This window comes from Schistocerca serialis, chromosome 7 (assembly GCF_023864345.2).
Source record: "Schistocerca serialis cubense isolate TAMUIC-IGC-003099 chromosome 7, iqSchSeri2.2, whole genome shotgun sequence".
Classification (NCBI taxonomy): Eukaryota; Metazoa; Arthropoda; class Insecta; order Orthoptera; family Acrididae; genus Schistocerca; species Schistocerca serialis.
In genome coordinates this window covers 603,408,886-603,428,431 of record NC_064644.1, presented here as the reverse complement: position 1 = coordinate 603,428,431, position 19,546 = coordinate 603,408,886, and the positions used below count along the sequence as shown (strand labels likewise).

Genomic DNA, 19,546 nt, shown 5'->3' with positions numbered 1-19,546 from the left:
AGTACCCGAAAAATGCACCAGGCGGCGCCTCCTTAGCTCAGTGGCAGAGCGCTGGTCTAGTAAACCAGAGGTCGTGAGTTCGATCCTCACAGGAGGCAAACGAATTTTGTAACAGCCCCTTCTACCGTAGCCCTTTCGAAAAAAGCGGTCAAGAATAAAAAAAATTATGAATGGGTGCGGTATTTAAGAAATGCTCTCGCAAATGAAAAGTGCGAATGGTGCTATTAAAGTAGGCACCAGAAACTGCTGCTTTTGGCAGTCTCTGGAGAATGCCGACGTGAAATACTTAGTTCTTGTGAAGTATTTTCTACCCCTGGTAGAGACCCTCGCGGTTGTCGTCGTCGTCGGCGCCGCCGCCGCCTTGGTAATAGCGGCAACTCGCCTTTGTATGACATAGGGTGAGGTACCTTCTGCAACCGACTGAGATGGCAGTAAGCGATTGAAGCTGATTTGCAACCTCTTGTTTGATCAGCGTCATAAGGGCTTGAATGTAACTTGCGATGGGACACAGCAAGAAGTAGCATCGCATTTATAGTACTGAAATTGGAGATGGAGAATTGCGTCAAAGATGGGAAATTCATTCCGGCAAGCGTACAAATGGCGAAAATGAGGTGTGTGTGGGGAAGCAGATTGCGCCAGTGACCGTGTGGCCTAATGGATAAGGCGTCGGACTTCGGATCCGAAGATTGCTGGTTCGAATCCTGTCACGGTCGACTTTTTCCAGTTCTGCAAAAGATGCATGCTGTTTTGCTGTGTTGTTTGAGTACTACAAAACTAGTTGAAAGTTGCTGCTGTCCGCTTCCTGGCTGCAAACCGGCGTCTACCTGAAGCACAAGCAAGACAAGGGGGTTCTGTAGCGAAATTTTCGGCACTGTTTCGATCAGGAGAGTTTTTGTTGGAACTACTGCGTCTGATTCAGGACCCAAGAGCTACGCCACAGGCGTCTGCGCACAGTCGAGCATGTGTGTTGAATAACGGTGCTGATAGCCACGTATCATTTCAAGTAGATTTGATTCCTTTCGGACACAATTTTTCATTGAATAGGATTGTAGCTCATTTGTGGCAGCAGGAAATAAGCTGTAGTGAAAAGGACCTTTCATAGATGGTCGCAGGTCCCATAAGTATTGTATGGCTCGTAATGCGTTGTGTGGAGCCCGGCTAGCTCAGTCGGTAGAGCATGAGACTCTTAATCTCAGGGTCGTGGGTTCGAGCCCCACGCTGGGCGGCGCGAAATTTTGTGTCTACGCGGATGCAACCTGCGCCCCTCTCGTGAGCTTTGCGTAATGAACGTAACGGGTTACGACGATGCCTAGCTTCGTATGAATATCAGAGGAATGGTTTTTGAAGCTGAAAGTAACTCTGAAATGAAATAAATGTGTTGTATTTGGAATTTTAGGTGTACATCGATATCGTGTGACATGTGTAGGAAAGCAGCAGCTGTGCTAACTAAATACAAATAATGGTCGCTAATGCGGTGCGTTTCCAGCTGAAGGGCTCCGATTCACTACTCCATAAGAATAAAGTACCCGAAAAATGCACCAGGCGGCGCCTCCTTAGCTCAGTGGCAGAGCGCTGGTCTAGTAAACCAGAGGTCGTGAGTTCGATCCTCACAGGAGGCAAACGAATTTTGTAACAGCCCCTTCTACCGTAGCCCTTTCGAAAAAAGCGGTCAAGAATAAAAAAAATTATGAATGGGTGCGGTATTTAAGAAATGCTCTCGCAAATGAAAAGTGCGAATGGTGCTATTAAAGTAGGCACCAGAAACTGCTGCTTTTGGCAGTCTCTGGAGAATGCCGACGTGAAATACTTAGTTCTTGTGAAGTATTTTCTACCCCTGGTAGAGACCCTCGCGGTTGTCGTCGTCGTCGTCGTCGTCGGCGCCGCCGCCGCCTTGGTAATAGCGGCAACTCGCCTTTGTATGACATAGGGTGAGGTACCTTCTGCAACCGACTGAGATGGCAGTAAGCGATTGAAGCTGATTTGCAACCTCTTGTTTGATCAGCGTCATAAGGGCTTGAATGTAACTTGCGATGGGACACAGCAAGAAGTAGCATCGCATTTATAGTACTGAAATTGGAGATGGAGAATTGCGTCAAAGATGGGAAATTCATTCCGGCAAGCGTACAAATGGCGAAAATGAGGTGTGTGTGGGGAAGCAGATTGCGCCAGTGACCGTGTGGCCTAATGGATAAGGCGTCGGACTTCGGATCCGAAGATTGCTGGTTCGAATCCTGTCACGGTCGACTTTTTCCAGTTCTGCAAAAGATGCATGCTGTTTTGCTGTGTTGTTTGAGTACTACAAAACTAGTTGAAAGTTGCTGCTGTCCGCTTCCTGGCTGCAAACCGGCGTCTACCTGAAGCACAAGCAAGACAAGGGGGTTCTGTAGCGAAATTTTCGGCACTGTTTCGATCAGGAGAGTTTTTGTTGGAACTACTGCGTCTGATTCAGGACCCAAGAGCTACGCCACAGGCGTCTGCGCACAGTCGAGCATGTGTGTTGAATAACGGTGCTGATAGCCACGTATCATTTCAAGTAGATTTGATTCCTTTCGGACACAATTTTTCATTGAATAGGATTGTAGCTCATTTGTGGCAGCAGGAAATAAGCTGTAGTGAAAAGGACCTTTCATAGATGGTCGCAGGTCCCATAAGTATTGTATGGCTCGTAATGCGTTGTGTGGAGCCCGGCTAGCTCAGTCGGTAGAGCATGAGACTCTTAATCTCAGGGTCGTGGGTTCGAGCCCCACGCTGGGCGGCGCGAAATTTTGTGTATACGCGGATGCAACCTGCGCCCCTCTCGTGAGCTTTGCGTAATGAACGTAACGGGTTACGACGATGCCTAGCTTCGTATGAATATCAGAGGAATGGTTTTTGAAGCTGAAAGTAACTCTGAAATGAAATAAATGTGTTGTATTTGGAATTTTAGGTGTACATCGATATCGTGTGACATGTGTAGGAAAGCAGCAGCTGTGCTAACTAAATACAAATAATGGTCGCTAATGCGGTGCGTTTCCAGCTGAAGGGCTCCGATTCACTACTCCATAAGAATAAAGTACCCGAAAAATGCACCAGGCGGCGCCTCCTTAGCTCAGTGGCAGAGCGCTGGTCTAGTAAACCAGAGGTCGTGAGTTCGATCCTCACAGGAGGCAAACGAATTTTGTAACAGCCCCTTCTACCGTAGCCCTTTCGAAAAAAGCGGTCAAGAATAAAAAAAATTATGAATGGGTGCGGTATTTAAGAAATGCTCTCGCAAATGAAAAGTGCGAATGGTGCTATTAAAGTAGGCACCAGAAACTGCTGCTTTTGGCAGTCTCTGGAGAATGCCGACGTGAAATACTTAGTTCTTGTGAAGTATTTTCTACCCCTGGTAGAGACCCTCGAGGTTGTCGTCGTCGTCGTCGTCGTCGGCGCCGCCGCCGCCTTGGTAATAGCGGCAACTCGCCTTTGTATGACATAGGGTGAGGTACCTTCTGCAACCGACTGAGATGGCAGTAAGCGATTGAAGCTGATTTGCAACCTCTTGTTTGATCAGCGTCATAAGGGCTTGAATGTAACTTGCGATGGGACACAGCAAGAAGTAGCATCGCATTTATAGTACTGAAATTGGAGATGGAGAATTGCGTCAAAGATGGGAAATTCATTCCGGCAAGCGTACAAATGGCGAAAATGAGGTGTGTGTGGGGAAGCAGATTGCGCCAGTGACCGTGTGGCCTAATGGATAAGGCGTCGGACTTCGGATCCGAAGATTGCTGGTTCGAATCCTGTCACGGTCGACTTTTTCCAGTTCTGCAAAAGATGCATGCTGTTTTGCTGTGTTGTTTGAGTACTACAAAACTAGTTGAAAGTTGCTGCTGTCCGCTTCCTGGCTGCAAACCGGCGTCTACCTGAAGCACAAGCAAGACAAGGGGGTTCTGTAGCGAAATTTTCGGCACTGTTTCGATCAGGAGAGTTTTTGTTGGAACTACTGCGTCTGATTCAGGACCCAAGAGCTACGCCACAGGCGTCTGCGCACAGTCGAGCATGTGTGTTGAATAACGGTGCTGATAGCCACGTATCATTTCAAGTAGATTTGATTCCTTTCGGACACAATTTTTCATTGAATAGGATTGTAGCTCATTTGTGGCAGCAGGAAATAAGCTGTAGTGAAAAGGACCTTTCATAGATGGTCGCAGGTCCCATAAGTATTGTATGGCTCGTAATGCGTTGTGTGGAGCCCGGCTAGCTCAGTCGGTAGAGCATGAGACTCTTAATCTCAGGGTCGTGGGTTCGAGCCCCACGCTGGGCGGCGCGAAATTTTGTGTCTACGCGGATGCAACCTGCGCCCCTCTCGTGAGCTTTGCGTAATGAACGTAACGGGTTACGACGATGCCTAGCTTCGTATGAATATCAGAGGAATGGTTTTTGAAGCTGAAAGTAACTCTGAAATGAAATAAATGTGTTGTATTTGGAATTTTAGGTGTACATCGATATCGTGTGACATGTGTAGGAAAGCAGCAGCTGTGCTAACTAAATACAAATAATGGTCGCTAATGCGGTGCGTTTCCAGCTGAAGGGCTCCGATTCACTACTCCATAAGAATAAAGTACCCGAAAAATGCACCAGGCGGCGCCTCCTTAGCTCAGTGGCAGAGCGCTGGTCTAGTAAACCAGAGGTCGTGAGTTCGATCCTCACAGGAGGCAAACGAATTTTGTAACAGCCCCTTCTACCGTAGCCCTTTCGAAAAAAGCGGTCAAGAATAAAAGAAATTATGAATGGGTGCGGTATTTAAGAAATGCTCTCGCAAATGAAAAGTGCGAATGGTGCTATTAAAGTAGGCACCAGAAACTGCTGCTTTTGGCAGTCTCTGGAGAATGCCGACGTGAAATACTTAGTTCTTGTGAAGTATTTTCTACCCCTGGTAGAGACCCTCGCGGTTGTCGTCGTCGTCGTCGTCGGCGCCGCCGCCGCCTTGGTAATAGCGGCAACTCGCCTTTGTATGACATAGGGTGAGGTACTTTCTGCAACCGACTGAGATGGCAGTAAGCGATTGAAGCTGATTTGCAACCTCTTGTTTGATCAGCGTCATAAGGGCTTGAATGTAACTTGCGATGGGACACAGCAAGAAGTAGCATCGCATTTATAGTACTGAAATTGGAGATGGAGAATTGCGTCAAAGATGGGAAATTCATTCCGGCAAGCGTACAAATGGCGAAAATGAGGTGTGTGTGGGGAAGCAGATTGCGCCAGTGACCGTGTGGCCTAATGGATAAGGCGTCGGACTTCGGATCCGAAGATTGCTGGTTCGAATCCTGTCACGGTCGACTTTTTCCAGTTCTGCAAAAGATGCATGCTGTTTTGCTGTGTTGTTTGAGTACTACAAAACTAGTTGAAAGTTGCTGCTGTCCGCTTCCTGGCTGCAAACCGGCGTCTACCTGAAGCACAAGCAAGACAAGGGGGTTCTGTAGCGAAATTTTCGGCACTGTTTCGATCAGGAGAGTTTTTGTTGGAACTACTGCGTCTGATTCAGGACCCAAGAGCTACGCCACAGGCGTCTGCGCACAGTCGAGCATGTGTGTTGAATAACGGTGCTGATAGCCACGTATCATTTCAAGTAGATTTGATTCCTTTCGGACACAATTTTTCATTGAATAGGATTGTAGCTCATTTGTGGCAGCAGGAAATAAGCTGTAGTGAAAAGGACCTTTCATAGATGGTCGCAGGTCCCATAAGTATTGTATGGCTCGTAATGCGTTGTGTGGAGCCCGGCTAGCTCAGTCGGTAGAGCATGAGACTCTTAATCTCAGGGTCGTGGGTTCGAGCCCCACGCTGGGCGGCGCGAAATTTTGTGTCTACGCGGATGCAACCTGCGCCCCTCTCGTGAGCTTTGCGTAATGAACGTAACGGGTTACGACGATGCCTAGCTTCGTATGAATATCAGAGGAATGGTTTTTGAAGCTGAAAGTAACTCTGAAATGAAATAAATGTGTTGTATTTGGAATTTTAGGTGTACATCGATATCGTGTGACATGTGTAGGAAAGCAGCAGCTGTGCTAACTAAATACAAATAATGGTCGCTAATGCGGTGCGTTTCCAGCTGAAGGGCTCCGATTCACTACTCCATAAGAATAAAGTACCCGAAAAATGCACCAGGCGGCGCCTCCTTAGCTCAGTGGCAGAGCGCTGGTCTAGTAAACCAGAGGTCGTGAGTTCGATCCTCACAGGAGGCAAACGAATTTTGTAACAGCCCCTTCTACCGTAGCCCTTTCGAAAAAAGCGGTCAAGAATAAAAAAAATTATGAATGGGTGCGGTATTTAAGAAATGCTCTCGCAAATGAAAAGTGCGAATGGTGCTATTAAAGTAGGCACCAGAAACTGCTGCTTTTGGCAGTCTCTGGAGAATGCCGACGTGAAATACTTAGTTCTTGTGAAGTATTTTCTACCCCTGGTAGAGACCCTCGCGGTTGTCGTCGTCGTCGTCGGCGCCGCCGCCGCCTTGGTAATAGCGGCAACTCGCCTTTGTATGACATAGGGTGAGGTACCTTCTGCAACCGACTGAGATGGCAGTAAGCGATTGAAGCTGATTTGCAACCTCTTGTTTGATCAGCGTCATAAGGGCTTGAATGTAACTTGCGATGGGACACAGCAAGAAGTAGCATCGCATTTATAGTACTGAAATTGGAGATGGAGAATTGCGTCAAAGATGGGAAATTCATTCCGGCAAGCGTACAAATGGCGAAAATGAGGTGTGTGTGGGGAAGCAGATTGCGCCAGTGACCGTGTGGCCTAATGGATAAGGCGTCGGACTTCGGATCCGAAGATTGCTGGTTCGAATCCTGTCACGGTCGACTTTTTCCAGTTCTGCAAAAGATGCATGCTGTTTTGCTGTGTTGTTTGAGTACTACAAAACTAGTTGAAAGTTGCTGCTGTCCGCTTCCTGGCTGCAAACCGGCGTCTACCTGAAGCACAAGCAAGACAAGGGGGTTCTGTAGCGAAATTTTCGGCACTGTTTCGATCAGGAGAGTTTTTGTTGGAACTACTGCGTCTGATTCAGGACCCAAGAGCTACGCCACAGGCGTCTGCGCACAGTCGAGCATGTGTGTTGAATAACGGTGCTGATAGCCACGTATCATTTCAAGTAGATTTGATTCCTTTCGGACACAATTTTTCATTGAATAGGATTGTAGCTCATTTGTGGCAGCAGGAAATAAGCTGTAGTGAAAAGGACCTTTCATAGATGGTCGCAGGTCCCATAAGTATTGTATGGCTCGTAATGCGTTGTGTGGAGCCCGGCTAGCTCAGTCGGTAGAGCATGAGACTCTTAATCTCAGGGTCGTGGGTTCGAGCCCCACGCTGGGCGGCGCGAAATTTTGTGTCTACGCGGATGCAACCTGCGCCCCTCTCGTGAGCTTTGCGTAATGAACGTAACGGGTTACGACGATGCCTAGCTTCGTATGAATATCAGAGGAATGGTTTTTGAAGCTGAAAGTAACTCTGAAATGAAATAAATGTGTTGTATTTGGAATTTTAGGTGTACATCGATATCGTGTGACATGTGTAGGAAAGCAGCAGCTGTGCTAACTAAATACAAATAATGGTCGCTAATGCGGTGCGTTTCCAGCTGAAGGGCTCCGATTCACTACTCCATAAGAATAAAGTACCCGAAAAATGCACCAGGCGGCGCCTCCTTAGCTCAGTGGCAGAGCGCTGGTCTAGTAAACCAGAGGTCGTGAGTTCGATCCTCACAGGAGGCAAACGAATTTTGTAACAGCCCCTTCTACCGTAGCCCTTTCGAAAAAAGCGGTCAAGAATAAAAAAAATTATGAATGGGTGCGGTATTTAAGAAATGCTCTCGCAAATGAAAAGTGCGAATGGTGCTATTAAAGTAGGCACCAGAAACTGCTGCTTTTGGCAGTCTCTGGAGAATGCCGACGTGAAATACTTAGTTCTTGTGAAGTATTTTCTACCCCTGGTAGAGACCCTCGCGGTTGTCGTCGTCGTCGTCGGCGCCGCCGCCGCCTTGGTAATAGCGGCAACTCGCCTTTGTATGACATAGGGTGAGGTACCTTCTGCAACCGACTGAGATGGCAGTAAGCGATTGAAGCTGATTTGCAACCTCTTGTTTGATCAGCGTCATAAGGGCTTGAATGTAACTTGCGATGGGACACAGCAAGAAGTAGCATCGCATTTATAGTACTGAAATTGGAGATGGAGAATTGCGTCAAAGATGGGAAATTCATTCCGGCAAGCGTACAAATGGCGAAAATGAGGTGTGTGTGGGGAAGCAGATTGCGCCAGTGACCGTGTGGCCTAATGGATAAGGCGTCGGACTTCGGATCCGAAGATTGCTGGTTCGAATCCTGTCACGGTCGACTTTTTCCAGTTCTGCAAAAGATGCATGCTGTTTTGCTGTGTTGTTTGAGTACTACAAAACTAGTTGAAAGTTGCTGCTGTCCGCTTCCTGGCTGCAAACCGGCGTCTACCTGAAGCACAAGCAAGACAAGGGGGTTCTGTAGCGAAATTTTCGGCACTGTTTCGATCAGGAGAGTTTTTGTTGGAACTACTGCGTCTGATTCAGGACCCAAGAGCTACGCCACAGGCGTCTGCGCACAGTCGAGCATGTGTGTTGAATAACGGTGCTGATAGCCACGTATCATTTCAAGTAGATTTGATTCCTTTCGGACACAATTTTTCATTGAATAGGATTGTAGCTCATTTGTGGCAGCAGGAAATAAGCTGTAGTGAAAAGGACCTTTCATAGATGGTCGCAGGTCCCATAAGTATTGTATGGCTCGTAATGCGTTGTGTGGAGCCCGGCTAGCTCAGTCGGTAGAGCATGAGACTCTTAATCTCAGGGTCGTGGGTTCGAGCCCCACGCTGGGCGGCGCGAAATTTTGTGTCTACGCGGATGCAACCTGCGCCCCTCTCGTGAGCTTTGCGTAATGAACGTAACGGGTTACGACGATGCCTAGCTTCGTATGAATATCAGAGGAATGGTTTTTGAAGCTGAAAGTAACTCTGAAATGAAATAAATGTGTTGTATTTGGAATTTTAGGTGTACATCGATATCGTGTGACATGTGTAGGAAAGCAGCAGCTGTGCTAACTAAATACAAATAATGGTCGCTAATGCGGTGCGTTTCCAGCTGAAGGGCTCCGATTCACTACTCCATAAGAATAAAGTACCCGAAAAATGCACCAGGCGGCGCCTCCTTAGCTCAGTGGCAGAGCGCTGGTCTAGTAAACCAGAGGTCGTGAGTTCGATCCTCACAGGAGGCAAACGAATTTTGTAACAGCCCCTTCTACCGTAGCCCTTTCGAAAAAAGCGGTCAAGAATAAAAAAAATTATGAATGGGTGCGGTATTTAAGAAATGCTCTCGCAAATGAAAAGTGCGAATGGTGCTATTAAAGTAGGCACCAGAAACTGCTGCTTTTGGCAGTCTCTGGAGAATGCCGACGTGAAATACTTAGTTCTTGTGAAGTATTTTCTACCCCTGGTAGAGACCCTCGCGGTTGTCGTCGTCGTCGTCGGCGCCGCCGCCGCCTTGGTAATAGCGGCAACTCGCCTTTGTATGACATAGGGTGAGGTACCTTCTGCAACCGACTGAGATGGCAGTAAGCGATTGAAGCTGATTTGCAACCTCTTGTTTGATCAGCGTCATAAGGGCTTGAATGTAACTTGCGATGGGACACAGCAAGAAGTAGCATCGCATTTATAGTACTGAAATTGGAGATGGAGAATTGCGTCAAAGATGGGAAATTCATTCCGGCAAGCGTACAAATGGCGAAAATGAGGTGTGTGTGGGGAAGCAGATTGCGCCAGTGACCGTGTGGCCTAATGGATAAGGCGTCGGACTTCGGATCCGAAGATTGCTGGTTCGAATCCTGTCACGGTCGACTTTTTCCAGTTCTGCAAAAGATGCATGCTGTTTTGCTGTGTTGTTTGAGTACTACAAAACTAGTTGAAAGTTGCTGCTGTCCGCTTCCTGGCTGCAAACCGGCGTCTACCTGAAGCACAAGCAAGACAAGGGGGTTCTGTAGCGAAATTTTCGGCACTGTTTCGATCAGGAGAGTTTTTGTTGGAACTACTGCGTCTGATTCAGGACCCAAGAGCTACGCCACAGGCGTCTGCGCACAGTCGAGCATGTGTGTTGAATAACGGTGCTGATAGCCACGTATCATTTCAAGTAGATTTGATTCCTTTCGGACACAATTTTTCATTGAATAGGATTGTAGCTCATTTGTGGCAGCAGGAAATAAGCTGTAGTGAAAAGGACCTTTCATAGATGGTCGCAGGTCCCATAAGTATTGTATGGCTCGTAATGCGTTGTGTGGAGCCCGGCTAGCTCAGTCGGTAGAGCATGAGACTCTTAATCTCAGGGTCGTGGGTTCGAGCCCCACGCTGGGCGGCGCGAAATTTTGTGTCTACGCGGATGCAACCTGCGCCCCTCTCGTGAGCTTTGCGTAATGAACGTAACGGGTTACGACGATGCCTAGCTTCGTATGAATATCAGAGGAATGGTTTTTGAAGCTGAAAGTAACTCTGAAATGAAATAAATGTGTTGTATTTGGAATTTTAGGTGTACATCGATATCGTGTGACATGTGTAGGAAAGCAGCAGCTGTGCTAACTAAATACAAATAATGGTCGCTAATGCGGTGCGTTTCCAGCTGAAGGGCTCCGATTCACTACTCCATAAGAATAAAGTACCCGAAAAATGCACCAGGCGGCGCCTCCTTAGCTCAGTGGCAGAGCGCTGGTCTAGTAAACCAGAGGTCGTGAGTTCGATCCTCACAGGAGGCAAACGAATTTTGTAACAGCCCCTTCTACCGTAGCCCTTTCGAAAAAAGCGGTCAAGAATAAAAAAAATTATGAATGGGTGCGGTATTTAAGAAATGCTCTCGCAAATGAAAAGTGCGAATGGTGCTATTAAAGTAGGCACCAGAAACTGCTGCTTTTGGCAGTCTCTGGAGAATGCCGACGTGAAATACTTAGTTCTTGTGAAGTATTTTCTACCCCTGGTAGAGACCCTCGCGGTTGTCGTCGTCGTCGTCGTCGTCGGCGCCGCCGCCGCCTTGGTAATAGCGGCAACTCGCCTTTGTATGACATAGGGTGAGGTACCTTCTGCAACCGACTGAGATGGCAGTAAGCGATTGAAGCTGATTTGCAACCTCTTGTTTGATCAGCGTCATAAGGGCTTGAATGTAACTTGCGATGGGACACAGCAAGAAGTAGCATCGCATTTATAGTACTGAAATTGGAGATGGAGAATTGCGTCAAAGATGGGAAATTCATTCCGGCAAGCGTACAAATGGCGAAAATGAGGTGTGTGTGGGGAAGCAGATTGCGCCAGTGACCGTGTGGCCTAATGGATAAGGCGTCGGACTTCGGATCCGAAGATTGCTGGTTCGAATCCTGTCACGGTCGACTTTTTCCAGTTCTGCAAAAGATGCATGCTGTTTTGCTGTGTTGTTTGAGTACTACAAAACTAGTTGAAAGTTGCTGCTGTCCGCTTCCTGGCTGCAAACCGGCGTCTACCTGAAGCACAAGCAAGACAAGGGGGTTCTGTGGCGAAATTTTCGGCACTGTTTCGATCAGGAGAGTTTTTGTTGGAACTACTGCGTCTGATTCAGGACCCAAGAGCTACGCCACAGGCGTCTGCGCACAGTCGAGCATGTGTGTTGAATAACGGTGCTGATAGCCACGTATCATTTCAAGTAGATTTGATTCCTTTCGGACACAATTTTTCATTGAATAGGATTGTAGCTCATTTGTGGCAGCAGGAAATAAGCTGTAGTGAAAAGGACCTTTCATAGATGGTCGCAGGTCCCATAAGTATTGTATGGCTCGTAATGCGTTGTGTGGAGCCCGGCTAGCTCAGTCGGTAGAGCATGAGACTCTTAATCTCAGGGTCGTGGGTTCGAGCCCCACGCTGGGCGGCGCGAAATTTTGTGTCTACGCGGATGCAACCTGCGCCCCTCTCGTGAGCTTTGCGTAATGAACGTAACGGGTTACGACGATGCCTAGCTTCGTATGAATATCAGAGGAATGGTTTTTGAAGCTGAAAGTAACTCTGAAATGAAATAAATGTGTTGTATTTGGAATTTTAGGTGTACATCGATATCGTGTGACATGTGTAGGAAAGCAGCAGCTGTGCTAACTAAATACAAATAATGGTCGCTAATGCGGTGCGTTTCCAGCTGAAGGGCTCCGATTCACTACTCCATAAGAATAAAGTACCCGAAAAATGCACCAGGCGGCGCCTCCTTAGCTCAGTGGCAGAGCGCTGGTCTAGTAAACCAGAGGTCGTGAGTTCGATCCTCACAGGAGGCAAACGAATTTTGTAACAGCCCCTTCTACCGTAGCCCTTTCGAAAAAAGCGGTCAAGAATAAAAAAAATTATGAATGGGTGCGGTATTTAAGAAATGCTTTCGCAAATGAAAAGTGCGAATGGTGCTATTAAAGTAGGCACCAGAAACTGCTGCTTTTGGCAGTCTCTGGAGAATGCCGACGTGAAATACTTAGTTCTTGTGAAGTATTTTCTACCCCTGGTAGAGACCCTCGCGGTTGTCGTCGTCGGCGCCGCCGCCGCCTTGGTAATAGCGGCAACTCGCCTTTGTATGACATAGGGTGAGGTACCTTCTGCAACCGACTGAGATGGCAGTAAGCGATTGAAGCTGATTTGCAACCTCTTGTTTGATCAGCGTCATAAGGGCTTGAATGTAACTTGCGATGGGACACAGCAAGAAGTAGCATCGCATTTATAGTACTGAAATTGGAGATGGAGAATTGCGTCAAAGATGGGAAATTCATTCCGGCAAGCGTACAAATGGCGAAAATGAGGTGTGTGTGGGGAAGCAGATTGCGCCAGTGACCGTGTGGCCTAATGGATAAGGCGTCGGACTTCGGATCCGAAGATTGCTGGTTCGAATCCTGTCACGGTCGACTTTTTCCAGTTCTGCAAAAGATGCATGCTGTTTTGCTGTGTTGTTTGAGTACTACAAAACTAGTTGAAAGTTGCTGCTGTCCGCTTCCTGGCTGCAAACCGGCGTCTACCTGAAGCACAAGCAAGACAAGGGGGTTCTGTGGCGAAATTTTCGGCACTGTTTCGATCAGGAGAGTTTTTGTTGGAACTACTGCGTCTGATTCAGGACCCAAGAGCTACGCCACAGGCGTCTGCGCACAGTCGAGCATGTGTGTTGAATAACGGTGCTGATAGCCACGTATCATTTCAAGTAGATTTGATTCCTTTCGGACACAATTTTTCATTGAATAGGATTGTAGCTCATTTGTGGCAGCAGGAAATAAGCTGTAGTGAAAAGGACCTTTCATAGATGGTCGCAGGTCCCATAAGTATTGTATGGCTCGTAATGCGTTGTGTGGAGCCCGGCTAGCTCAGTCGGTAGAGCATGAGACTCTTAATCTCAGGGTCGTGGGTTCGAGCCCCACGCTGGGCGGCGCGAAATTTTGTGTCTACGCGGATGCAACCTGCGCCCCTCTCGTGAGCTTTGCGTAATGAACGTAACGGGTTACGACGATGCCTAGCTTCGTATGAATATCAGAGGAATGGTTTTTGAAGCTGAAAGTAACTCTGAAATGAAATAAATGTGTTGTATTTGGAATTTTAGGTGTACATCGATATCGTGTGACATGTGTAGGAAAGCAGCAGCTGTGCTAACTAAATACAAATAATGGTCGCTAATGCGGTGCGTTTCCAGCTGAAGGGCTCCGATTCACTACTCCATAAGAATAAAGTACCCGAAAAATGCACCAGGCGGCGCCTCCTTAGCTCAGTGGCAGAGCGCTGGTCTAGTAAACCAGAGGTCGTGAGTTCGATCCTCACAGGAGGCAAACGAATTTTGTAACAGCCCCTTCTACCGTAGCCCTTTCGAAAAAAGCGGTCAAGAATAAAAAAAATTATGAATGGGTGCGGTATTTAAGAAATGCTCTCGCAAATGAAAAGTGCGAATGGTGCTATTAAAGTAGGCACCAGAAACTGCTGCTTTTGGCAGTCTCTGGAGAATGCCGACGTGAAATACTTAGTTCTTGTGAAGTATTTTCTACCCCTGGTAGAGACCCTCGCGGTTGTCGTCGTCGGCGCCGCCGCCGCCTTGGTAATAGCGGCAACTCGCCTTTGTATGACATAGGGTGAGGTACCTTCTGCAACCGACTGAGATGGCAGTAAGCGATTGAAGCTGATTTGCAACCTCTTGTTTGATCAGCGTCATAAGGGCTTGAATGTAACTTGCGATGGGACACAGCAAGAAGTAGCATCGCATTTATAGTACTGAAATTGGAGATGGAGAATTGCGTCAAAGATGGGAAATTCATTCCGGCAAGCGTACAAATGGCGAAAATGAGGTGTGTGTGGGGAAGCAGATTGCGCCAGTGACCGTGTGGCCTAATGGATAAGGCGTCGGACTTCGGATCCGAAGATTGCTGGTTCGAATCCTGTCACGGTCGACTTTTTCCAGTTCTGCAAAAGATGCATGCTGTTTTGCTGTGTTGTTTGAGTACTACAAAACTAGTTGAAAGTTGCTGCTGTCCGCTTCCTGGCTGCAAACCGGCGTCTACCTGAAGCACAAGCAAGACAAGGGGGTTCTGTAGCGAAATTTTCGGCACTGTTTCGATCAGGAGAGTTTTTGTTGGAACTACTGCGTCTGATTCAGGACCCAAGAGCTACGCCACAGGCGTCTGCGCACAGTCGAGCATGTGTGTTGAATAACGGTGCTGATAGCCACGTATCATTTCAAGTAGATTTGATTCCTTTCGGACACAATTTTTCATTGAATAGGATTGTAGCTCATTTGTGGCAGCAGGAAATAAGCTGTAGTGAAAAGGACCTTTCATAGATGGTCGCAGGTCCCATAAGTATTGTATGGCTCGTAATGCGTTGTGTGGAGCCCGGCTAGCTCAGTCGGTAGAGCATGAGACTCTTAATCTCAGGGTCGTGGGTTCGAGCCCCACGCTGGGCGGCGCGAAATTTTGTGTCTACGCGGATGCAACCTGCGCCCCTCTCGTGAGCTTTGCGTAATGAACGTAACGGGTTACGACGATGCCTAGCTTCGTATGAATATCAGAGGAATGGTTTTTGAAGCTGAAAGTAACTCTGAAATGAAATAAATGTGTTGTATTTGGAATTTTAGGTGTACATCGATATCGTGTGACATGTGTAGGAAAGCAGCAGCTGTGCTAACTAAATACAAATAATGGTCGCTAATGCGGTGCGTTTCCAGCTGAAGGGCTCCGATTCACTACTCCATAAGAATAAAGTACCCGAAAAATGCACCAGGCGGCGCCTCCTTAGCTCAGTGGCAGAGCGCTGGTCTAGTAAACCAGAGGTCGTGAGTTCGATCCTCACAGGAGGCAAACGAATTTTGTAACAGCCCCTTCTACCGTAGCCCTTTCGAAAAAAGCGGTCAAGAATAAAAAAAATTATGAATGGGTGCGGTATTTAAGAAATGCTCTCGCAAATGAAAAGTGCGAATGGTGCTATTAAAGTAGGCACCAGAAACTGCTGCTTTTGGCAGTCTCTGGAGAATGCCGACGTGAAATACTTAGTTCTTGTGAAGTATTTTCTACCCCTGGTAGAGACCCTCGCGGTTGTCGTCGTCGTCGTCGTCGTCGGCGCCGCCGCCGCCTTGGTAATAGCGGCAACTCGCCTTTGTATGACATAGGGTGAGGTACCTTCTGCAACCGACTGAGATGGCAGTAAGCGATTGAAGCTGATTTGCAACCTCTTGTTTGATCAGCGTCATAAGGGCTTGAATGTAACTTGCGATGGGACACAGCAAGAAGTAGCATCGCATTTATAGTACTGAAATTGGAGATGGAGAATTGCGTCAAAGATGGGAAATTCATTCTGGCAAGCGTACAAATGGCGAAAATGAGGTGTGTGTGGGGAAGCAGATTGCGCCAGTGACCGTGTGGCCTAATGGATAAGGCGTCGGACTTCGGATCCGAAGATTGCTGGTTCGAATCCTGTCACGGTCGACTTTTTCCAGTTCTGCAAAAGATGCATGCTGTTTTGCTGTGTTGTTTGAGTACTACAAAACTAGTTGAAAGTTGCTGCTGTCCGCTTCCTGGCTGCAAACCGGCGTCTACCTGAAGCACAAGCAAGACAAGGGGGTTCTGTAGCGAAATTTTCGGCACTGTTTCGATCAGGAGAGTTTTTGTTGGAACTACTGCGTCTGATTCAGGACCCAAGAGCTACGCCACAGGCGTCTGCGCACAGTCGAGCATGTGTGTTGAATAACGGTGCTGATAGCCACGTATCATTTCAAGTAGATTTGATTCCTTTCGGACACAATTTTTCATTGAATAGGATTGTAGCTCATTTGTGGCAGCAGGAAATAAGCTGTAGTGAAAAGGACCTTTCATAGATGGTCGCAGGTCCCATAAGTATTGTATGGCTCGTAATGCGTTGTGTGGAGCCCGGCTAGCTCAGTCGGTAGAGCATGAGACTCTTAATCTCAGGGTCGTGGGTTCGAGCCCCACGCTGGGCGGCGCGAAATTTTGTGTATACGCGGATGCAACCTGCGCCCCTCTCGTGAGCTTTGCGTAATGAACGTAACGGGTTACGACGATGCCTAGCTTCGTATGAATATCAGAGGAATGGTTTTTGAAGCTGAAAGTAACTCTGAAATGAAATAAATGTGTTGTATTTGGAATTTTAGGTGTACATCGATATCGTGTGACATGTGTAGGAAAGCAGCAGCTGTGCTAACTAAATACAAATAATGGTCGCTAATGCGGTGCGTTTCCAGCTGAAGGGCTCCGATTCACTACTCCATAAGAATAAAGTACCCGAAAAATGCACCAGGCGGCGCCTCCTTAGCTCAGTGGCAGAGCGCTGGTCTAGTAAACCAGAGGTCGTGAGTTCGATCCTCACAGGAGGCAAACGAATTTTGTAACAGCCCCTTCTACCGTAGCCCTTTCGAAAAAAGCGGTCAAGAATAAAAAAAATTATGAATGGGTGCGGTATTTAAGAAATGCTCTCGCAAATGAAAAGTGCGAATGGTGCTATTAAAGTAGGCACCAGAAACTGCTGCTTTTGGCAGTCTCTGGAGAATGCCGACGTGAAATACTTAGTTCTTGTGAAGTATTTTCTACCCCTGGTAGAGACCCTCGCGGTTGTCGTCGTCGTCGTCGTCGTCGGCGCCGCCGCCGCCTTGGTAATAGCGGCAACTCGCCTTTGTATGACATAGGGTGAGGTACCTTCTGCAACCGACTGAGATGGCAGTAAGCGATTGAAGCTGATTTGCAACCTCTTGTTTGATCAGCGTCATAAGGGCTTGAATGTAACTTGCGATGGGACACAGCAAGAAGTAGCATCGCATTTATAGTACTGAAATTGGAGATGGAGAATTGCGTCAAAGATGGGAAATTCATTCCGGCAATCGTACAAATGGCGAAAATGAGGTGTGTGTGGGGAAGCAGATTGCGCCAGTGACCGTGTGGCCTAATGGATAAGGCGTCGGACTTCGGATCCGAAGATTGCTGGTTCGAATCCTGTCACGGTCGACTTTTTCCAGTTCTGCAAAAGATGCATGCTGTTTTGCTGTGTTGTTTGAGTACTACAAAACTAGTTGAAAGTTGCTGCTGTCCGCTTCCTGGCTGCAAACCGGCGTCTACCTGAAGCACAAGCAAGACAAGGGGGTTCTGTAGCGAAATTTTCGGCACTGTTTCGATCAGGAGAGTTTTTGTTGGAACTACTGCGTCTGATTCAGGACCCAAGAGCTACGCCACAGGCGTCTGCGCACAGTCGAGCATGTGTGTTGAATAACGGTGCTGATAGCCACGTATCATTTCAAGTAGATTTGATTCCTTTCGGACACAATTTTTCATTGAATAGGATTGTAGCTCATTTGTGGCAGCAGGAAATAAGCTGTAGTGAAAAGGACCTTTCATAGATGGTCGCAGGTCCCATAAGTATTGTATGGCTCGTAATGCGTTGTGTGGAGCCCGGCTAGCTCAGTCGGTAGAGCATGAGACTCTTAATCTCAGGGTCGTGGGTTCGAGCCCCACGCTGGGCGGCGCGAAATTTTGTGTATACGCGGATGCAACCTGCGCCCCTCTCGTGAGCTTTGCGTAATGAACGTAACGGGTTACGACGATGCCTAGCTTCGTATGAATATCAGAGGAATGGTTTTTGAAGCTGAAAGTAACTCTGAAATGAAATAAATGTGTTGTATTTGGAATTTTAGGTGTACATCGATATCGTGTGACATGTGTAGGAAAGCAGCAGCTGTGCTAACTAAATACAAATAATGGTCGCTAATGCGGTGCGTTTCCAGCTGAAGGGCTCCGATTCACTACTCCATAAGAATAAAGTACCCGAAAAATGCACCAGGCGGCGCCTCCTTAGCTCAGTGGCAGAGCGCTGGTCTAGTAAACCAGAGGTCGTGAGTTCGATCCTCACAGGAGGCAAACGAATTTTGTAACAGCCCCTTCTACCGTAGCCCTTTCGAAAAAAGCGGTCAAGAATAAAAAAAATTATGAATGGGTGCGGTATTTAAGAAATGCTCTCGCAAATGAAAAGTGCGAATGGTGCTATTAAAGTAGGCACCAGAAACTGCTGCTTTTGGCAGTCTCTGGAGAATGCCGACGTGAAATACTTAGTTCTTGTGAAGTATTTTCTACCCCTGGTAGAGACCCTCGCGGTTGTCGTCGTCGTCGTCGTCGTCGGCGCCGCCGCCGCCTTGGTAATAGCGGCAACTCGCCTTTGTATGACATAGGGTGAGGTACCTTCTGCAACCGACTGAGATGGCAGTAAGCGATTGAAGCTGATTTGCAACCTCTTGTTTGATCAGCGTCATAAGGGCTTCAATGTAACTTGCGATGGGACACAGCAAGAAGTAGCATCGCATTTATAGTACTGAAATTGGAGATGGAGAATTGCGTCAAAGATGGGAAATTCATTCCGGCAAGCGTACAAATGGCGAAAATGAGGTGTGTGTGGGGAAGCAGATTGCGCCAGTGACCGTGTGGCCTAATGGATAAGGCGTCGGACTTCGGATCCGAAGATTGCTGGTTCGAATCCTGTCACGGTCGACTTTTTCCAGTTCTGCAAAAGATGCATGCTGTTTTGCTGTGTTGTTTGAGTACTACAAAACTAGTTGAAAGTTGCTGCTGTCCGCTTCCTGGCTGCAAACCGGCGTCTACCTGAAGCACAAGCAAGACAAGGGTGTTCTGTAGCGAAATTTTCGGCACTGTTTCGATCAGGAGAGTTTTTGTTGGAACTACTGCGTCTGATTCAGGACCCAAGAGCTACGCCACAGGCGTCTGCGCACAGTCGAGCATGTGTGTTGAATAACGGTGCTGATAGCCACGTATCATTTCAAGTAGATTTGATTCCTTTCGGACACAATTTTTCATTGAATAGGATTGTAGCTCATTTGTGGCAGCAGGAAATAAGCTGTAGTGAAAAGGACCTTTCATAGATGGTCGCAGGTCCCATAAGTATTGTATGGCTCGTAATGCGTTGTGTGGAGCCCGGCTAGCTCAGTCGGTAGAGCATGAGACTCTTAATCTCAGGGTCGTGGGTTCGAGCCCCACGCTGGGCGGCGCGA

The 19,546-nt window shown here is 47.6% G+C and overlaps 39 non-coding genes across 39 annotated transcripts; all 39 read left to right on the top strand.

Moving 5' to 3' along the window:
* Positions 1 to 26: 26 nt before the first annotated feature.
* Trnat-agu (transfer RNA threonine (anticodon AGU)) lies at positions 27 to 98 on the top strand. The gene has a single exon. It is a non-coding gene; the product is annotated as a tRNA-Thr (tRNA).
* Positions 99 to 640: 542 nt separating this feature from the next.
* Trnar-ucg (transfer RNA arginine (anticodon UCG)) lies at positions 641 to 713 on the top strand. Its single transcript has one exon. It is a non-coding gene; the product is annotated as a tRNA-Arg (tRNA).
* A 439-nt stretch (positions 714 to 1,152) lies between these two features.
* Positions 1,153 to 1,225, top strand: Trnak-cuu (transfer RNA lysine (anticodon CUU)). Its single transcript has one exon. It is a non-coding gene; the product is annotated as a tRNA-Lys (tRNA).
* Positions 1,226 to 1,547: 322 nt separating this feature from the next.
* Positions 1,548 to 1,619, top strand: Trnat-agu (transfer RNA threonine (anticodon AGU)). Its single transcript has one exon. It is a non-coding gene; the product is annotated as a tRNA-Thr (tRNA).
* A 551-nt stretch (positions 1,620 to 2,170) lies between these two features.
* Trnar-ucg (transfer RNA arginine (anticodon UCG)) lies at positions 2,171 to 2,243 on the top strand. The gene has a single exon. It is a non-coding gene; the product is annotated as a tRNA-Arg (tRNA).
* Positions 2,244 to 2,682: 439 nt separating this feature from the next.
* On the top strand, positions 2,683 to 2,755 carry Trnak-cuu (transfer RNA lysine (anticodon CUU)). Its single transcript has one exon. It is a non-coding gene; the product is annotated as a tRNA-Lys (tRNA).
* Positions 2,756 to 3,077: 322 nt separating this feature from the next.
* Trnat-agu (transfer RNA threonine (anticodon AGU)) lies at positions 3,078 to 3,149 on the top strand. Its single transcript has one exon. It is a non-coding gene; the product is annotated as a tRNA-Thr (tRNA).
* A 551-nt stretch (positions 3,150 to 3,700) lies between these two features.
* On the top strand, positions 3,701 to 3,773 carry Trnar-ucg (transfer RNA arginine (anticodon UCG)). Its single transcript has one exon. It is a non-coding gene; the product is annotated as a tRNA-Arg (tRNA).
* Positions 3,774 to 4,212: 439 nt separating this feature from the next.
* Positions 4,213 to 4,285, top strand: Trnak-cuu (transfer RNA lysine (anticodon CUU)). The gene has a single exon. It is a non-coding gene; the product is annotated as a tRNA-Lys (tRNA).
* A 322-nt stretch (positions 4,286 to 4,607) lies between these two features.
* On the top strand, positions 4,608 to 4,679 carry Trnat-agu (transfer RNA threonine (anticodon AGU)). Its single transcript has one exon. It is a non-coding gene; the product is annotated as a tRNA-Thr (tRNA).
* A 548-nt stretch (positions 4,680 to 5,227) lies between these two features.
* Trnar-ucg (transfer RNA arginine (anticodon UCG)) lies at positions 5,228 to 5,300 on the top strand. Its single transcript has one exon. It is a non-coding gene; the product is annotated as a tRNA-Arg (tRNA).
* Positions 5,301 to 5,739: 439 nt separating this feature from the next.
* Positions 5,740 to 5,812, top strand: Trnak-cuu (transfer RNA lysine (anticodon CUU)). The gene has a single exon. It is a non-coding gene; the product is annotated as a tRNA-Lys (tRNA).
* Positions 5,813 to 6,134: 322 nt separating this feature from the next.
* Positions 6,135 to 6,206, top strand: Trnat-agu (transfer RNA threonine (anticodon AGU)). The gene has a single exon. It is a non-coding gene; the product is annotated as a tRNA-Thr (tRNA).
* Positions 6,207 to 6,751: 545 nt separating this feature from the next.
* Positions 6,752 to 6,824, top strand: Trnar-ucg (transfer RNA arginine (anticodon UCG)). Its single transcript has one exon. It is a non-coding gene; the product is annotated as a tRNA-Arg (tRNA).
* Positions 6,825 to 7,263: 439 nt separating this feature from the next.
* Trnak-cuu (transfer RNA lysine (anticodon CUU)) lies at positions 7,264 to 7,336 on the top strand. The gene has a single exon. It is a non-coding gene; the product is annotated as a tRNA-Lys (tRNA).
* A 322-nt stretch (positions 7,337 to 7,658) lies between these two features.
* Trnat-agu (transfer RNA threonine (anticodon AGU)) lies at positions 7,659 to 7,730 on the top strand. The gene has a single exon. It is a non-coding gene; the product is annotated as a tRNA-Thr (tRNA).
* Positions 7,731 to 8,275: 545 nt separating this feature from the next.
* Positions 8,276 to 8,348, top strand: Trnar-ucg (transfer RNA arginine (anticodon UCG)). The gene has a single exon. It is a non-coding gene; the product is annotated as a tRNA-Arg (tRNA).
* A 439-nt stretch (positions 8,349 to 8,787) lies between these two features.
* On the top strand, positions 8,788 to 8,860 carry Trnak-cuu (transfer RNA lysine (anticodon CUU)). Its single transcript has one exon. It is a non-coding gene; the product is annotated as a tRNA-Lys (tRNA).
* Positions 8,861 to 9,182: 322 nt separating this feature from the next.
* Trnat-agu (transfer RNA threonine (anticodon AGU)) lies at positions 9,183 to 9,254 on the top strand. Its single transcript has one exon. It is a non-coding gene; the product is annotated as a tRNA-Thr (tRNA).
* Positions 9,255 to 9,799: 545 nt separating this feature from the next.
* Positions 9,800 to 9,872, top strand: Trnar-ucg (transfer RNA arginine (anticodon UCG)). Its single transcript has one exon. It is a non-coding gene; the product is annotated as a tRNA-Arg (tRNA).
* A 439-nt stretch (positions 9,873 to 10,311) lies between these two features.
* Positions 10,312 to 10,384, top strand: Trnak-cuu (transfer RNA lysine (anticodon CUU)). The gene has a single exon. It is a non-coding gene; the product is annotated as a tRNA-Lys (tRNA).
* Positions 10,385 to 10,706: 322 nt separating this feature from the next.
* Trnat-agu (transfer RNA threonine (anticodon AGU)) lies at positions 10,707 to 10,778 on the top strand. Its single transcript has one exon. It is a non-coding gene; the product is annotated as a tRNA-Thr (tRNA).
* A 551-nt stretch (positions 10,779 to 11,329) lies between these two features.
* Trnar-ucg (transfer RNA arginine (anticodon UCG)) lies at positions 11,330 to 11,402 on the top strand. The gene has a single exon. It is a non-coding gene; the product is annotated as a tRNA-Arg (tRNA).
* Positions 11,403 to 11,841: 439 nt separating this feature from the next.
* Positions 11,842 to 11,914, top strand: Trnak-cuu (transfer RNA lysine (anticodon CUU)). Its single transcript has one exon. It is a non-coding gene; the product is annotated as a tRNA-Lys (tRNA).
* Positions 11,915 to 12,236: 322 nt separating this feature from the next.
* On the top strand, positions 12,237 to 12,308 carry Trnat-agu (transfer RNA threonine (anticodon AGU)). The gene has a single exon. It is a non-coding gene; the product is annotated as a tRNA-Thr (tRNA).
* Positions 12,309 to 12,847: 539 nt separating this feature from the next.
* On the top strand, positions 12,848 to 12,920 carry Trnar-ucg (transfer RNA arginine (anticodon UCG)). The gene has a single exon. It is a non-coding gene; the product is annotated as a tRNA-Arg (tRNA).
* Positions 12,921 to 13,359: 439 nt separating this feature from the next.
* Positions 13,360 to 13,432, top strand: Trnak-cuu (transfer RNA lysine (anticodon CUU)). Its single transcript has one exon. It is a non-coding gene; the product is annotated as a tRNA-Lys (tRNA).
* Positions 13,433 to 13,754: 322 nt separating this feature from the next.
* Trnat-agu (transfer RNA threonine (anticodon AGU)) lies at positions 13,755 to 13,826 on the top strand. The gene has a single exon. It is a non-coding gene; the product is annotated as a tRNA-Thr (tRNA).
* Positions 13,827 to 14,365: 539 nt separating this feature from the next.
* Positions 14,366 to 14,438, top strand: Trnar-ucg (transfer RNA arginine (anticodon UCG)). The gene has a single exon. It is a non-coding gene; the product is annotated as a tRNA-Arg (tRNA).
* A 439-nt stretch (positions 14,439 to 14,877) lies between these two features.
* On the top strand, positions 14,878 to 14,950 carry Trnak-cuu (transfer RNA lysine (anticodon CUU)). Its single transcript has one exon. It is a non-coding gene; the product is annotated as a tRNA-Lys (tRNA).
* A 322-nt stretch (positions 14,951 to 15,272) lies between these two features.
* On the top strand, positions 15,273 to 15,344 carry Trnat-agu (transfer RNA threonine (anticodon AGU)). The gene has a single exon. It is a non-coding gene; the product is annotated as a tRNA-Thr (tRNA).
* Positions 15,345 to 15,895: 551 nt separating this feature from the next.
* On the top strand, positions 15,896 to 15,968 carry Trnar-ucg (transfer RNA arginine (anticodon UCG)). The gene has a single exon. It is a non-coding gene; the product is annotated as a tRNA-Arg (tRNA).
* A 439-nt stretch (positions 15,969 to 16,407) lies between these two features.
* Positions 16,408 to 16,480, top strand: Trnak-cuu (transfer RNA lysine (anticodon CUU)). The gene has a single exon. It is a non-coding gene; the product is annotated as a tRNA-Lys (tRNA).
* A 322-nt stretch (positions 16,481 to 16,802) lies between these two features.
* On the top strand, positions 16,803 to 16,874 carry Trnat-agu (transfer RNA threonine (anticodon AGU)). Its single transcript has one exon. It is a non-coding gene; the product is annotated as a tRNA-Thr (tRNA).
* Positions 16,875 to 17,425: 551 nt separating this feature from the next.
* On the top strand, positions 17,426 to 17,498 carry Trnar-ucg (transfer RNA arginine (anticodon UCG)). The gene has a single exon. It is a non-coding gene; the product is annotated as a tRNA-Arg (tRNA).
* Positions 17,499 to 17,937: 439 nt separating this feature from the next.
* Trnak-cuu (transfer RNA lysine (anticodon CUU)) lies at positions 17,938 to 18,010 on the top strand. The gene has a single exon. It is a non-coding gene; the product is annotated as a tRNA-Lys (tRNA).
* A 322-nt stretch (positions 18,011 to 18,332) lies between these two features.
* On the top strand, positions 18,333 to 18,404 carry Trnat-agu (transfer RNA threonine (anticodon AGU)). The gene has a single exon. It is a non-coding gene; the product is annotated as a tRNA-Thr (tRNA).
* Positions 18,405 to 18,955: 551 nt separating this feature from the next.
* On the top strand, positions 18,956 to 19,028 carry Trnar-ucg (transfer RNA arginine (anticodon UCG)). The gene has a single exon. It is a non-coding gene; the product is annotated as a tRNA-Arg (tRNA).
* Positions 19,029 to 19,467: 439 nt separating this feature from the next.
* On the top strand, positions 19,468 to 19,540 carry Trnak-cuu (transfer RNA lysine (anticodon CUU)). The gene has a single exon. It is a non-coding gene; the product is annotated as a tRNA-Lys (tRNA).
* Positions 19,541 to 19,546: the final 6 nt, after the last annotated feature.